The 17,111-nt window shown below is 47.1% G+C and overlaps 1 protein-coding gene across 5 annotated transcripts in view; it reads left to right on the top strand.

The window, feature by feature from the left end:
- LHFPL2 (LHFPL tetraspan subfamily member 2) overlaps nt 1–17,111 on the top strand; it is a 176,672-nt gene that overhangs the window by 123,334 nt on the left and 36,227 nt on the right. The window contains exon 1 of one of the 5 annotated variants that reach the window (XM_047778169.1): nt 14,071–14,182. The exons of the other annotated variants lie outside the window; for them this stretch is intronic. The gene's annotated coding sequence lies outside the window, so the exon portion shown is untranslated. Of the gene's footprint in view, nt 1–14,070; nt 14,183–17,111 lie in introns of those variants that run through there. 5 annotated transcript variants of the gene reach the window in all.

The following is a 17,111-nucleotide window of genomic DNA, read 5'->3' as shown; positions in this document are numbered from 1 at the left end:
GGTGCGGCCCTAAAAACCAAAGACAAAAAAAAAAGAAAAAAAATGCAAACACAAAAGGATCAGGTGAAATCACAAGACAGTAGCTGATCCATATTTTGATCCTTTTGAATTAAAAATTATCCCCAGTGCCGCTGATGGACGGTGCCTCCCCGGAGGCAGTCGGAAAGTCACATTGTCATTTGTCAGCCTTCCTCCTGTCTGAGCTTTCTGGGAGTTTTCATTTGAACTTGTGAAAAATCCCCTCAGCATTAAGAGCTTCCCCGAAGCTGGATCTTCAGCGTCTTGCATCCTGATTTCCAGACAGAACCCGGTTAAGAACATAGTAACTGACTCCGTTTGTTTTTCTGTCTCCAAGGTGTTTGGCCCCGTCTTCGTCCTCCCGGCACTTAGTCAGTCACTGACAGGAACACACTCTGGAAATGGTGACTGGGCCACATGCTGGCTGGGGAAGCCCATTTCTCCCTCCAGCAGGACTAAACCGTTACGGTTCCCAAATCAATTCGGACAAAGTGAGTTTAGAATCAACTTTCTGGAGTTTCTCAAACAGGTTTAGGGTATTTTAAGTCACCTCTCTATTGGTTGCCTGTTTTGCCCATTTCTAACCTCTAATACTGGCTGGGGGCTACATTTATGTCAAATATTTTACCTTCTGAGCTGTGCTGTGAAAGTTTTTATCGTGTAAAAATTTCCCTGGAATGTAAATGCCCTGCGATGTCTTTGATGTCAGGGTCAAATGCAGGCCACTGTGTGGCCTCCCTTCAAGAAAGAATGGGGGCTTGTCTTGTTTTGCTCATTTGGTTCGTAGCATGCATTCAACCCACAACAACATAATAGCACATGGAGGGGGTGGGGTTGAGTGGACAAGACTTGGGCTCAGAAGGTTCTAGATGTGTGGGTGCAGGGTCACATGTTAATGTGTGCGGCCTTGAACTCTGGGCACAAGCCTCTACCATTCTGGGTTACTTATTTTACTTGAGGAAAAAAAAAAAAAGCAGTACATCTGGGATGACAGAATAATAGACAACTGCATGGTCTTGAGTTACAAGTAAATCATGGGTCAGAAAAAGACAGTGAAGTGGGTGTTTCACTCAATACTTCCAGGCTTTGTCTCACAAAGACTTGGTTGTATTTGTGAATGGCTACTTTGGAGCTACATCCAATTTAGTGTTGTATTCTCTGTGAGTCAGATGACTGAAACGTCAGACTTGAGCTACTCAATAAAAGTCACTGACCCTTTCCAAACCCAGACAGTTGGGGTTCTGATTGACTCACCGTGTTGGTGTTGCAGTTATTCCATCCGGGCCCAGGCTGCATGGGAAGCACAGATTACACGGGGCAGCTCTCTGCCACCTGGGTGTGGAGGGGAGGTGCAGGTGGGCCTGGGGATGGGGCTGAGAGGGAGGCCACTGTCCCTGTGGCAGGCTTGCCCACTGAGCCGTGTGAAACCCCAGCAGTGCACCGAGAGGTCAGGGAATAGCTGCGGGTGCAGGGGTCCTGTCTGAGGTTCTAGTGGCTCTCCTCAAAGGCAGTGGACTCCGGGTGGCCCTGGGGGCTCTGCCACCCTCCTCACCGGGGAGAAGCTGTAATTTGTCTGCTGACCGGAGATTTTCCCCTCCACGCCTGTCCCTCTCCTCCTCCCCCACTTCATTGGCATCTGCCCGCCTGCCTTTCACTCCGTGCTGCTGCCGCTTAGGACTGACCTCTTCCCTTTCAGTGACCAGCTGTCACTCCATAGATGCTCACTAGCTCTTACCGTGGGACTCTCCCCAAATTCAGCATGTTCATTTGATGCATGGCCCAGGTCAGCTTTTTTGGTTGTTTGGTTGGTTTTTTTTGTTTTTTTAAAGATATGAATTTTGACCATTTCCTCTTCATGCCAGAATATTTCTCTTGGTCTAAAGCTAATTTTTCATTTTTTTCTTTTCCCTTTATTCCTACCCCCCTGCCTCCTTACATCCCTACAGGGATTAAAGCATCTTGATTTCCATCAAGGTTGAGTATCATGGTGGTTGTGTTTCTAACATTCTCACCGTAAGTGCCATGTACTGTTTAGACATGAGCTCTGTGGACAGTGTGCTCGTACCTTCCGGCCAAGCAAATGGCCTGCTCAATTCTGTCTTCCAAAGTCATGGAGTACAACTCTTTTTTTTTTTTTTTTTTAAATAATATCATTGCTGCCATTTTCTTAATGCTTACTTACTGTGTGTCAGGCTCTGTGCCAAGTATTTGACATGCATTTCCCCATTAATCTTCTTAGCAACCTTAGGAAGTAGGTATTATCCCCGTTTTACAGCTGGAGAAATTGAGGCATAGAGAGGTCAGTTACTTGTCCAGCTTTATTCTGCCAGGATGTGCCACTGCCAGGACTTGACTCTCATCACTGTTTAGATCCTGTGCCTTTACTACAAGTGAGGTATCTAGGGCAAAATTGTCTTTCAGGGGCATATGGCAGCATCTAGAGACTTATTGTTTATTGTTACAACTAGGAGAATGCTACTGGCATATAGTGGGAAAGGGCTAGGACTGGTGCAAAACATCCTCCAACTTACAGGACAAGGAATTAGCCAATCCCCAAACGTCAGAAGTGCTGAAGTTGAGAAACCCTATTATAGATATAGCAGGCCCTTTGTGTTTAATGGTTAAGTACTACCTTCCAGATTGTATTCTGAAACTTTAGTTATTTCAAGAAATATTCCATGTTTGCATCATTTAAAAAACATTTTTTTTTCTTTTTGTGGCCACACCCATGGTGTATAGAAATTTCTGTGTCAGGGATTGAATTCAACCCACGGCAATGCAGGATCTTTTAACCCACAGCGCCACAGCGGGAACTCCTAAAAAATATCTTTAAATTGCTCAATAGAGAGCAAAAATATACAACTGTTGACAAGAGGAAAACATTTCATGAAATTCCTAACTTTTGAAATGCAAAGGGTGTCTAACAACAATTCCCATACCTTCCTTGTGATTTGATTATTGGAACAGAGCATGGATAATTACGCCAGTTTTTCTTTGGTTTCCACTTAGAGGCTTCGTATATATAAATTTTTTGCTTTATGTCAGCAGGAAGTTTTAAAATTTTGATATTTGGCATCCTGGCCTCTTTTGGGTGTTGTAAGTGGGTGCGGCAAAGCCCCGGAGGAGTGTGCAGGGAACGGGGTCTGCGGAGCCGAGGCTGCCTGCAAGGATCCTGTGGAGCAGCCCTCACAGCCTTAATCACAACCTTCTGTTTCCGTGTTCCAGTCATGTGCTCAGCCCCTCTGCTCAGCAGGCCAACCCGAGCCTTCCCAGTTGGAGAAGTTTAAGGTCTTCCTGTTTGTCTGATACTCCTGGCAGCGAACACTTCAACATCTGTGCATTGTCCAGAGGGTTTCCTTCCCCTGCCCCGCCCCGCCCCCTCCTCACGCCCCCTGCAGCCTCCGAGCGCTGTATTGTTCACATTCTTCCTCGTCTTGACCTTGTGCTAACTGCCTGTTTATTGTAATGGCTCCCCAGATAAGGTGCTCCGTGGGACTTTTTTTTTTTTCTCGTTTTAATTAAATGGTTGGGGCCTGGAAATTGAGGCTCTAGCCAAAATGCAATGTAGACCATCTCGAAGAGTATCTCCGACCACAGCAAGACTGACCAGCTCCTGCTCAGCCATCTCCTTACCTCTTTTTAGGATTCCGTGTTTGTTTCCTGGGACGTCAGTGGCCCTGTGGGACTGGGGCCACCCAAACTCACCTCTCTCGCCGCCTTGCCTTCCTGCAGGCGTGGTCACCTCGTTCTTGCCCGCTTGGCCCGCGCCTCCGTCACTTTGGCAGTTTTCTCGTATTCCCCAGGGCACATCCTGGTCCTTCTGTCTTCTTAGTGCATACCCGCTCCCGGGGAGCTCATCCGCACCCATGGCGCCCTTTACCAGGGAAGCCCCCACATGCCCCAGTGCCTGGTGTACCTCCGCAGTGATCGCGAGTTCTTCTCGACCCCAGCTAGACTCATCATCTTTCCCAACATAGCCCTGCTCCAGGAAATGGATTCACTCAAGTAGTATAGAAACCTGGGAGTCATCCTTGACTCTTCCCGACAGCCTCCGGGGCCAGTTAGCCTCCCAGTCTCACTGTCCCTCTTCTGCTTCTGGAACCTGCCCCTTCTGCTGTGGTAGTCCTTGCCCTTATCCTTCCTCCCCTGGATCCCCGGCTCTGCAGGTGTGCCCCCTCCCACCCCACGACGGTGATCCGCTGGATCCAGGCTCAGCTGCCCGTGTTGAACAACCTGGTGATCTCCAGCTCCTGTGGAGCAAGTGTGCAGCTCTGCATGCATGTATGCAAGGGGCACACGCAGATGCACTCACTCAGGGTAGGTTTATTCCGATACCTGCCTGACCCTTGAAGGTGTCCATGGAAATAATCAATGAACAGTTTGTAATAGGACTGGAGGAGAGTTTTGCTTGAGCCAAACCGAAGAGGGTAGCTCCAGAGACAGCCTCCCAGATAGCTGAGGAACATGATAACTCCAGAGGCATGATTTTCAGCACCGTTTTATATCTTGTCAGAACAAAGAACACCAAGCAAGTCAGAGTTACATTTCTTCAAGGTTTCATTAAAAACAGATCAGCATGTGCAAGGCAAGTCCACATGGCCTTGAAACCTGGGAAGGGAGTCTTACCGTCAAGGAGCACACATATTATCCTCTCAGGAAGAAGAAGATAAAGAGGCATTTAATCTTTATTTTTAACACAGACATTCTTTACTTCTGGTCACTGTGCCCTTTTCTTTAATAATTACAGATGTACAATGTGTGTTTGATAGGCCACAAGCAGGCTGTTGTAGTGAGCGTAAAATTCGAGTTAAATCATGTATAAGAAGAGGGTTATCAATATGTGAACATTTCTGTCATCACAGGTGTCCTAGAGATGACTTTTCTAAAAATGCAGGTCTGATTTTGTCACTTCTATGCTAAAAATATTGTAGGGGGCCTCTCATCATAACGTATAAGACAGAGTTCAAAATCCCAAGCATGACCTGGCCAATCCCTCCCAGGACGGCTCCTGCTCTCTCCTCCTGCCACGTTCCTGCCCCCACCACCCTCCCCCCACCTACACCCCACACCCTGGCTTTGAGGGGTGGCCCTGATCTGAGTAGGCCGTGTGCTGGCCACTTTCCCCTCCAGGCAGAAGTGGGCACCCCCTCTTGACTGCTTCCTTGGTACCTCTGCTGGGCCTACCTGCTAACTTCCCGATGGCCTGTGACTCCTCCAAGGATAGGGAGTTGTCATTTTGGTATCTCAGCACTGGTTCCAAACCAGGACCATGAACAATCTTCAGAGGTCACTGTCGACATAGGTGCATGTGAGCTGTCTTCACTCTCAGAAATGAGATCGCATGGTTTCTGAGGAATGAATACTACCAGCCAGGCTGCTTCAATGTTGCTTTCTTTCTGATGAGGAAAGTCAGGTCCCCATAAGCACTAAGTGTCGTGCATAAGATGAAAACTTGTAGTTTTCTCAACCACATCCATTGGAGCCCCCTTCTTTCCTCTCCTGAAAAGGTCCCATGTGGTCAGGAGCTGAGAGGGAATTTAGTGGGAAGGGACAGCTTGCAAAAAGCATTGCACATTCCTTTTGGGGACCACACTTCGTACAGATTCTTCCCCTAGTGGGGGCCATTATATTTTCTGGAGCCAAATTAAGGCATATTTATTTCATCCAGTACAAACTACATTGAATGATAAAGAGTTTCCTTAGCAGGTTTTTTTTGGTTTGTTTTTTGTTTTTGTTTTTAAGACCAGGGGATATCACATTCTAGAACAGAAACAGAAGAGGGCAAAGCACACCTATTGGTGTCACCCCACCAGCCTCCTAAAACCATCTGGGCTTGATGTCAGAAGCGTGTTTATGTCTTAAACTGCCAAAACCCCATGTATCCTATGAGTTTCCTTTTTTTTTTTTTTTTTTTGTCTTTTTGCCATTTCTTTGGGCTGCTCCCGCGGCATATGGAGGTTCCCAGGCTAGGGGTCGAATCGGAGCTGTAGCCACCAGCCTACGCCAGAGCCACAGCAACGCAGGATCCGAGCCGTGTCTGTGACCTACACCACAGCTCATGGCAACGCCGGATCGTTAACCCACTGAGCAAGGGCAGGGACCGAACCCGCCACCTCATGGTTCCTATTCGGATTCGTTAACCACTGCGCCACAACGGGAACTCCGAGTTTCATTTTTGATCAAATTTGAGTCAGAAAGCCAGACTCACTTCAAGGTCATCCTGGCTCCTTGAAATCATAAAAAGTTCCCATAATCCTATAAGTTAAGTGAATTTGAATGGGTAAGGGAGCTATTAGAACATAAGATTAATTTTCCTTCTTCTGTTTAAAATTTTTCATCCTAAACAGCTCACAGATATGCCTGCATTAAGTATCATTCACCCCTTTGGGGCACCATTTCTACACACCAAAAAAACATGAGCGTTATCAGCCACTTCTGTTTTGCTCCGAACATAAGCTGTGTCAGCATGACCCAGCCCTTTAGCATTTTTTTAAGAAGTGTTTTTATTGCCACCATTCAGGGTCGTCCAGCGGAAGCAGAAAAACTCCATCCTTTTCCCCCTGAGCTGTGACTCTCCCATTTGAACCAGCAAATGATGGATTTACTTCTCATTTGTTATATTCCCGATAAAACCTTATTGTGGATTCTTCCTGCTCTAGTACTGCCCCACCCACCTGAGCACACTTGTCACTAGCTTGTCACACTCATCTTGGTCTTGGTCTTTCTTCTCTGCTTCCTGATTCCAAGTTTAATGACTGTTCCATGAGGTCAGTAAGAATATCTTTGCATCCAACCCCTGTCCTCCCCCGCACCGCCCGCCCCTGGCCATCACACACACCTTGGTGTGAGCACCTGCCTTGTCTTACCTTTTTAGAGCTTCAGTGCTTAGTTCAATAAAAGTTAGCAGTTGCTAATCACCATGATAAACAAAGGTCAACAATGCATATTAATAGGAATCCTCCAGTTGGGGAATCTTACAATGCAGTACTACAATAGGAGGCTCTTTTTTAAGTGCTTTAGTGTCAGTAGATGTTTAAGGAGCATTATTCTCAAAGAAAGGTGGGGTACAATGAGATAAGAATAGAAAAAAAAAAGATTGGAAATCAAATCTTCTGGGTCCTGGGGAAAATAAGAGCTATTTTTGCAGAACTTGCATAGTTTTACCCAGTACTTCAGCAATTAGTTGCTTCTGTCATTTTTTTTTAAAGTTTTTTATTAGAGTTGATTTGCAATGTTCTGTCAGTGTCTGCTGCATATGAAGTGACCAAGTTATACATATATATACATTCTTTTTCTCACATTATCCTCCATCATGTTCCATCACAAATGACTAGATATTGTTCCCTGTGATATACAGCAGGATCTCATTGCTTATCCACTCCAAATTCTGTAGTTTGCATCTACAACCCCCAAACTTCCAGTCCATCTCACTCCCTCCCCCTCCCTCTGAGCAACCACAAGTTTGTTCTCCATGTCCATGAGTTTGGTCCTATTCTGTAGATAGGTTCATTTGTGCCATAAATTAGATTCTGGATATAAGTGCCATCGTATGGTATTTGTCTTTCTCTTTCTCACTTACTTCACTTAGTATCAGAGTCTCTGGTTCTATTCATGTTGCTACAAGTGCCATTATTTTGTTCTTTTTTATGACTGAGTAGTATTCTCTTGTGTATATAAACCACATCTTCTTAATCCATTCATCTGCTATTGTGAATAGTGCTTCTGTGAACATAGAGATGCATGTATCTTTATCAATGAAAATTTTGTTTGAATGTTTGCCCAGGAGTGGGATTGCTGGATCATTTATGGCCGTGCTATATTTAGTTTTCTGAGGTACCTCCGTATAGTTTTCCATAGTGGTACCAATTTACATTCCCACCCACAGTGTAGGAGTGTTCCCTTTTCTCCACACCCTCTCTAGCATTTATTTCTAGACTTGATGATGCTGGCCATTCTGATCAGTGTAGGTGGTACCTCACTGTAGTTTTGAATTTTGCTGGTCTCTAATAATTAGTGATGTTGAGCATTTTTTCATGTGCCTTCTGTCCTTTTAAGCCTCTGGGCCCTTGGCTTCTTGGCAGGGTGGGAGGTGTGTCTGTATGTGCACAACTCAGTCATCGGCCCCTTATCCACCTACACAGAGTGGCCTTAGAAGGGCCATACGTTTCATCCTGCCTGTATCCCAAAGGCTGAAGACAGTTCAGCCCTTGCTTTTGTGAATGGCCACCTCGCCTAAAGGGCAGTTTGGAACAAAGTTCAGGAAGTTAGGAGGAGTGAAACTGGCTGTGTTTGTGAGGGTTGTTCTTGTTGACACAGCTTTCTTCTCATAACCCATGCCTGTGATTTAGGGGGTGTGGGGTTGACTGCCAAATAATTTGTCTTAGGGAACCTCCCACCCCTGGCCTTTGCTGTGTCTCCAGTGATCACTGTCATCACATCAATTTTACCAAACCCTGGGAAAATATTGCCTTTGACAGCATTCAAGACCAAAATTTAGAAACAAAATTTTTTTAATCCTTCCCTGATCTCACTGATAGCAGCAAGTAAAATTGAAAATTGCTTTAAATTACTGTCAGCTCAGCAGCTTCCTCACCAGGCCGTGGGGTTGGAATGTTGAATAACATCATTGGAATCACTTGAAATGATCGTAACAAAACAAGACATTTTATTAGATCATTAATAAGAATACTTATCCAACATAAGTGCCCATGGATAGATGCAAATCAGCCTTCTGGGGACATTTCTAACTGATGAGAGAGTTGTACTGCTTGACTCTAAGGAACAGAAAAGAAACAGCAGCAAACATTGATTTTATTGGACAGTTTCATATGGTTTATGTCTTGAAATAAAAGGAATCTGACTCGACTCCTGCCTGAAACCAGAGCACTTAAAAAGGAGTCTCTGGTGTTGGTGGCTCCTCCAGCTGGAAAACTCATACTAAGATGTATTTGTTAATCAGCTGGCACCCTTCTTGAAATACGTTGGAAACCAAAATATCAACACTTTAAAAATGATCAAAACTTCGTGTTCTGTCATGTCCCCCAGCAAGTCAGGGTTCTGTAATTACAGGGTGCCTTTCTGAAGCGAAGGATAGAGAAGGCCCCATTTTTAGTTATTAGCCCAAAGACCGGAGTGGGAGCTACTCTGCTATGTTTCCAAGAATGAGAGACAGTCTGGACCTGGAAATGAAAGGTTAGAGGTGGGGCCGCCCTACCCAGGAGAAAAAAAAGATGATGAGAAGAGGGAGCCAGTCTAGCCCCCCCCACCCCTTTCTTTTTTCTTTTTTTTTTGTCTTTTTGTCTTGTGATGGCCACACACGTGCAGATTCCCAGGCTAGGGGTCTAATCGGAGCTGTTGCTGCCAGCCTACAACACAGCAACAGCAAAGCAGGATCCGAGCCGTATCTGCGACCTACACCACAGCTCATGGCAATGCCGGATTCTTAACCCCCTGAGCGGGGGTAGGGATCGAACCGAAACCTCATGGTTCCTAGTCAGTTGCTGAGCCACAACAGGGACTCCATAGCCCACACCTTTGCCTGTGGCCCTTGGACAGCTCCCGGGACTCAGATGTGAGCTTCTGTTCAGCCTTTGCACTTGGCATTCCTCAGAACCCACAGAGTGTCCTCCTCTCCCAGCCAATAGAGGCATAGGCCATCGAGAGCCGCCTGCTTCAGGGGGAGCCCCTGATCTGGGAGAAAGTGACTGAGTTTGGGAAATCAAAGTGACAGTGGCGATCTTCAGATCCCCCTTCTCCCCCACCCCCGCCCCCACTTTGTACCTGAGACAGGAAGCCAGAGCAGCTAAGGGAGCTGTGTGTGGTCACACACCTTTAACCAAGAGTCCAGACCAGAGCCAATGCTGCCCCTGTGTCTTGTCGAGTGTTTTTGACCCCACTCATGACTTTGCCATTTCATAGCTTCAGTCTACACAGAGTTACTGATATTAGAAGGTGATTTTTTTTTTTTTTTTTTTGGTGGCAACAGCCCTCTGAGAACAGAAAAATAAGTGTTGATCAGTATGATAGTAGTCATGATTCCTGCCACCTCTTGAAGGACTTACAGTCACACCTTGCTTTGCATGCATGGCTTTTGTAATTCTTGTTACACCCTTTGTGGTAGATACTGTTCATCACTGTGCTTCAGGGTCCAAAGACACAGAGCTAGTTAAAGGTAGAGTCTGGGGGAAATAGGCCTTTTGTATCCTTTTTCGTAGCCATTTGTATCCTTTCTGATAGGCAACTCTTTTTACATAAAGAAAATGGGTATTTGAGAGTGAGGCTCATCCTCACATGCCAGGTGGGCCCTAGAACTGGGAAATCTCAATGGGGAAAGGAATGCATGACCTGAGAAGTGGTCGCATTGATGGGGGCTTGAGGGAAGGGGAGGCTGGATCCCACTCCGGGAAGGGTAGCCCACCTGCCTGGCACACTTAGCATCTGCCAAGCACTGTTCTGAGCTGGTTACTTAGTTTAACTTGTTGACCTTCCCAGCAGGCCTGTGTGGTAGGTTCTGTTATTACCCTATCTAAAGACACAAGAACTGAGGTACAGAGGCACATCTGGGCCCAAGAACACCCCCTAGAAGTGATAGAACCAGGGTTCAAATCCAGACGGTCTGGCTCCAGACTGAATCACTCCCCAGGACTACCTTTCTGGATGAGCTCATTGGCTGGACGCAGGGGGGTTGGGGGCAGTAAGATTTGTTGCACCCTCAAAAGGGTAACCATTTTGAGCCCACCCTCATCCTGTGCCCGAACCTGAAAGACCTTCCCCAAAGCATTGTCCTGCCCACATTTTGGGCTGGGACCTGAAATGATCAGTCACCCTACTCATGGCTGGGCACATGGGATGTGCAGAAAGGGACTTTATCTGCCGCATGTGTGTGTCTTCTCGCAAGGCCGGTGATGGTCAGTGCCGTGGGACATGCTTGCTGTAACGACAAAGGCTGTTAACTCCAGCCACCTCAGAGAACGTGCCGGCACCCCAGGGACGCCCCTTTTTCTTACTTCACCAAAACAGTCTTTTTTTTCCTCCTCTGAGGGGCTCCGTCGCTGAGCGCCTTTCTGTTTCTGAGCTGCACAGGTTCTCAGTGAAGCGTCCACTCCAGCCTGAGGCACAGAAGAGGTTGGTGGCAGAAGCCACCAAGGCATGTGGAGTTCTTGGCACTGGATATGTGTAAACCAGGACGGGCTTCCTCTCTGCCCCCTTGCCTAGCAACCCTTACAGGTGTGAAGCCAGAGAGCAAGGGGTTGGGGTATCTCCTTCTTTTTTTTTTTTTGTCTTTTTGCCATTTCTTGGGCCACTCCTGCGGCATATGGAGGTCCCCGGCCTAGGAGTTGAATCGGAGCTGCAGCTGCCAGCCTACGCCAGAGCCATAGCAACGCAGGATCCGAGCTGCGTCTGCAACCTACACCACAGCTCACGGCAACACCGGAACCTTGACCCACTGAGCAAGGGCAGGGATCGAACCCTCAACCTCATGGTTCCTCGTCGGATTCGTTAACCACTGCGCCACGACGGGAACTCCGGGGTATCTCTTAAGAAAGTGAACCTAAAGCCATTTGTTTTCCCAGCATTTCCAGCCACTTTGTTTGTTAATTGCTGCTCCTGCACTACATGGAAGTTTCCGGGCCAGGGACTGAATCCCAGCCACACCTGAGGCAGCCCGGGATCCTTTAACTCACTGTGCCAGGCTGAGAATCGAACCTGCACCTCTGAGGCAACCCGAGCCATTGCAGTCAGATCCCTAACCCACTGTGCCACAGCAGGAACTCCTGCTTTTTTTTTGTGGCCTGGTCTTTGATGCATATAATACTCTCTTCTTCTGCACTCATCTCTGTTTACTGTTGTTAGAATCTGTAACAACAAGCCTCTGTTGCCTGAGAGCACTGCACCCTGTGAGCAAGTGCCAGGGTTCAGGCTTCCGGAATGGCATTTTCTCTGACCATCGTGGACTTCGAGCCTGACTTCATCTAGGTTGCAATGAGGACAGCTCACCGGGCCTCCTCCTCCTGCCCGGTACATTCCTGAGTTGTTAGGCCAGCTCAGAAATGCAGGCTGAGGCCTCGCCTGCCTTAAAGGATAGTTCTTGATGTGCAGATACCTGAAGCTGCAGGCAGCTGGGTGTTGAACTTGCTTGTCCTGCAAGAGTGTGCATCCATTTGGGAGCTACCCTTAAGCTCATCTGTTTTCGAAACACATTTTGAATCCTGAATATCTGGGGAATTCCTCTAGTTAATAAGTGAAGGAAGTTTAAACCTGTCCGCAGTTTTGAATTTGGTATTCTCATTAGGGAAAGCTGAAAAACACTGGGTGACTTGATCTCTGGCTGTGAAATCACTGAGATGGACAGGGTTTAATGAACTGGGCGTGGATGCAGTATGCACATCTGTCTGGCTGACTTTGTAGATGTTAAAAATATCTAACATCACAGATGGGTGTGAATGTGTGTCTGTGTGTGCACGTTCCTGATCACACAATATTTCATGGGTCTTAAATACTGGAGAGAAATAAGCCACTTGAGAGGGAAGATTTTTGACACATTAAGTTATGAAGACCCATGTTTGTGAACATCCACCTGTATGTGGTGTTCTTTATTGCATGTGTATTTATTGCTGTTTCCAGATCCTTCTCTGCTCTCGTTGGCTTTCAGGAAGTGTGTACTGTGCACACATAGACAGGGCAGTTCACGCCTTAAGGTTGCAGGTTGTACCATTGGTTATGAAAAGCCGGCATCGATGTGAGTGAAATTATAAAAAGAAGTGAGTTTGGACATTTCAGTGGTGCTTAGAAATGATGTTTAGAAACAGAAGTGACCTCAACGAGAATATAGACACAGTTTTGTTTTTTTTTTTAAGTGAGCAATACTAGCCGTGTCTTGGTCCCTGGATAAATCCCAAATTAGGTCTTGGTTTTTAGGATACGGTTTTCTTAAATCATTGGGCCCAGTTCACTGATAAAAATCCTCTAGTGGGTTATTAGAAATGCGTCATTCTGCTGAGGGCTTTGCCAGTAAACCTGATGGCAGCTGAGAGCTTCATGATATGCTTGGGTGTTTGTTTTGATGGGATCCTGGGCGAAGGCCGCTGCTGTGATGAGCTTCGCCTGCCCTATGCCCTCTGGAAAGTTCCTGGGTTGGGGTTTGGGCTGGAACCCCTGTCTGTGAGTCATGCAGCTGGCCTGTCCCCGGGCCATGCTGGGATGAGGTTTCTGTAGCCCGTGGATTCGCACCCGACACCTCCTTAACGGCTGCTTGGAACCTTGGCACTAAGACCCGGCTTGAACATTAACCACTCCCATTTCTTCCGTCAGTAACACAAATGGGTAAAGTTTTCAGGGCCAGTGGAGATGCAAAGAAAGAAAAACTTTTTTTGGCCATTTTTTAACTACCTGTGACTATTTCCAAATTAATGTTTTTGATACTAATCATTGAGTTTAATAGGATGATATATTGCTGGTGTGTGTGTATGTATGTGTGTGTTGTGTGTACTTACATATAGAGAGAGAGACTCATTTCAAAAGGAGGAGATACCTACATAAAACAGCTTTATTTTTTTCAATTTATTTTATGGCTGCACCCATGGCATATGGAAGTTCCTAGGCCAGGGATTGAATCGGAGCCACAGCCGCGACTAATGCTGCAGCTGCAGCAGTGCCAAATCCTTTTAACCCACTGCTCTGGGCCAGGGATTGAACCCAAACCCATACCTCTGCAACAACCCTGACTGTTGCAGTTGGGTTCTTAACTCACTGTGCCACAGCAGGAACTCAAAATAACTTTATTTTTAAAGTGACAATTGTTCTTATGAGCTGATGAATGTCTTCCTCGTGAAAGCCGCCAGTTTTCACCCTAATGCCACGTTCATCTCTGAAATGACTGTGTTCCTAGAGGGAATGTTCAGATTCTCGTGGTGGAGATGACGCGAACACAGTTCAAGGGTGGCCGTGGTCGTTTGTCAGCCTGTGACTCACTCCTTCCACCTCGCGCCCCATTGGCTCAGCTTTTCACTCTCTCCGCGTTGACTGCCCTGCCTCTGGAGCTGCCACTGCATCTTGTTCGCAGCCAGAGGCCAGGGCCTCGTCATCCCCACTGTCCTCCTCCATGGTCTCTTGCCCCCTCCGCTCGTGGACACCCTCACCCCAGCCCCGTGGGCTCCATTCCTCGGTAAGTCCTGGCCTGACTCGTGTTGGGGACAGGCCTCAGGGCAGCCCGCAGCTTTGTCCTGGCCTGACACCCGGTGCCAGCTGAGCGGCAGGTCTGGCCAGAGCCTCCCTTTGGGAAGAGCTTAGAGCTCCTGCCTTGCTCTTGTTAGAAACACACTCGCCGGCTGAGGTCCTAGCTGGCGGCTGCACACGGTGGCGGGATCCACCTCAAGTGGAAGGAATAGAAGCTGAGAGGGGAAGCCGAGGCAACAGCGAGAGAGGCAGACTCTTTGGTAGGAGGCTCCGAGAAGCGCCTGGGGTGGGAAGTGATTCTTCTGTCGCTCTGAGTCACTTCTGATGTCCCTTGGCTCAGTAGGGAGTTTTTTGTCTTTCTTAGTACTTCCATTCATTAACCCTAAAATAAACATCTTAAAGAGCGTAAACTTTTTATCGCAGTGGCTTACCTTGGCAAATTGTACAGTGAATGCTTCTGACATAGTTGCCAAGCTTTCATGTGTCTCACTAGGTTAGATGACTTTCATGGTCGTTTAATTTCAAACAGTTCTTTGCCACGGGTAGGCTAGGGGACGGTGGAATTGCTTGCAACCCGACACCAAGGCCAGGCAGGATGGACAGGCACTGGCTCTGCCAGCAGCTCAGCCCCCAGATGGTTTGGGTCGTGCTGGGGCCCTAAAATCTCTCAGCATTGGCAACTGAGGGTTTGGTGTCAAGGGTTGGCTGTGCCTCTGCGTCCTGTTGTCAGGGACCCAGGCTGACGGAGTGGTCTCTGTCTGGAGTTTTTGTGACTTCATGGGAGAGGGGAGAGAGCTGGACAACAAAGGACTGCCTCCTGAGCCCTTCTGTCCCCACAGTGGCACGTGGAATTGGCTGGACAGGTCCCGTGGTTGAGCCTGATGTCTCTGGGGTGGGAAAAGCTCTCTTCCTCACAGAAGGGACACACAGCATTTGAAAGAATAATAGTCTTTCAGAAAGCTTTTCCAGAAGCTTCCAGTCAGGAGGAGACTCTTGTTCTAGTTGATTCTTCAGTTGACTTGGTGTTTTATGGGTGTGTGTGAGGGACTCAGAAAGAACAGATGGCATAATCCTCTCTGTGGATCGTGTTTGGGTTTTCTTAAGCTTCGGGAAGGGAAGCTGGCTGATGGCCTTGTATCTTGTGAACAAGCAGCGATTCTTTCTGCCTCTGTGCAGAAGGGACTGGAAAGCCTATAGTTGCTGGAAACATGAACATCCGTGGTCCCCAGGACCAGGAACGGCTGCCCAGCTGTCCATTTAGATAAGCCAGAAGCTCATCCTCTGAGGGTTATCTATTCTCAGTGTCAAGTCGCTTGAACAGAGGGTTTTTGCCTTCTCCCTTCTGTGATACCAGCCAGTTCACAAAGAAAGAAGTATCTTGATTTTTATGTGTAAGTTCTTAGTTCTTTGTTTTCCACTCTTTGTTACTTTTGTCCTTTAAAACTCTCTACTTTCTTATTGATACTGAGAATACCAGGGAGGCTCACTTTAAGACTAGTATTTGGAGTTCCTGTGGTGGCTCGGCAGGTTAAGGACCTGACGGTGTCTCTGTGAGGATGCGGGTTCGATCCCTGGCCTCTGCTCAGTGGGTTAAGAAGCTGGCATTGCTGTGAGCTGCAACACAGATCACAGATGTGGCTCGGGTCTCTTGTTGCCGTGGCTGTGGCACAGGCTGCAGCTGCAGCTCCAAATTGGCCCCAAGGTCCATATGTCACAGGTGTGGCTGTAAAAATAAATAAATAAATAAATAGACTTATTTTGCCAGAATTCATTATGAATATGAAAACTACTTTTTGTTTCAGAGTTTGTAAAGGCAAGCTCTTGAAGCTCAAATTCTAATTCCATTTAAACAAATCAAAAACCTCTGACCCCACAGCAGGTACAGGGCATAGGCATGTGGCCCCTGGCTCATAAGGTCTGAGCTGAATCACACCTAAGCATCTGTCATGGATGTTAGTTCTTCTGTCCCTCCTGTCAGACAGAAACAGGAAAGACACGTAAAAGACTTCCTAAAGATTTTTAGATTGTGACATTTGTAGAAGGAAATGGAGTGATAAAATATGTAAGTGGGTTTGAGAAATCTTAAAAGAGTGGGTCATGTAGAAATTAGGACCAGACAAGTGGACCTGTTGTCTCTGGCTGCTGCTGATGGCTCAGAACAGGGTGTGAAAATGACCCCTCTAGAAGTAGGATTGCAAATTGATTGGCTATGGAGAGTTCAAGTGGACATCAAGAAAGAATTATCACTGGCCAAGACAAGTAAATTAAGCTCCAGACACAGAAGAAAAGAGGCTTGCTGAGGGTGTTCTGTAGACCAGAGTCCTTGTTGGTCTAGAGGGGCCACCAGGCAGCCAAACCACCAACAGGTTTAACAGGAGGGAGAAGCGTCTTGCATGCGGGGGTCATGCAATGACCGGAATGGCTGAAAGTACTTTGGTCTACTTGGTAAATTCCTTGAGATTCCCTGACATTTGCAGTGGCTTAGGCTGCTGGAGCATGAATTGGGTGGCTGGCCCAACTCTGGAGAAAAGAATTCAGGAGCAATAAAGACCACGCTGGCCAAACTTGGAATTTTTTCAAGGCAAAGTCCAAGATCCTTAGGCGGAGGTAAAGACAGTTAACGGTAAAACGGACTCCCCATCTTAATAACCAGGGCAGCCCTGTTTTTGCCATTCGTAGAATGTAGTTAACTGGAAAAAAAGAGGTGACTTCAGTGTGTGGTCCAGAGAAACCACTGGGACCCCAGGAGAGGCAGGGTCAAGGCTATGTCTGCTCTGGCAAGTTGGATTCCACATCCTGTCAGCCTGCCGTCCTGGACATATAGTAGCATGGACCTTAATTTTTTTCAGAAGAACAGCGAAAAGTGTGCTTAACTTCTGGAATATTATACATGCCCATCCAGGTTACAGGACATGACT

The sequence above is a fragment of the Phacochoerus africanus genome, chromosome 4 (assembly GCF_016906955.1).
Source record: "Phacochoerus africanus isolate WHEZ1 chromosome 4, ROS_Pafr_v1, whole genome shotgun sequence".
In the NCBI taxonomy this organism is placed as follows: domain Eukaryota; kingdom Metazoa; phylum Chordata; class Mammalia; order Artiodactyla; family Suidae; genus Phacochoerus; species Phacochoerus africanus.
The sequence above is the reverse complement of the archived record's forward strand: the minus strand, read 5'-3'. Positions and strand labels throughout refer to the sequence as shown.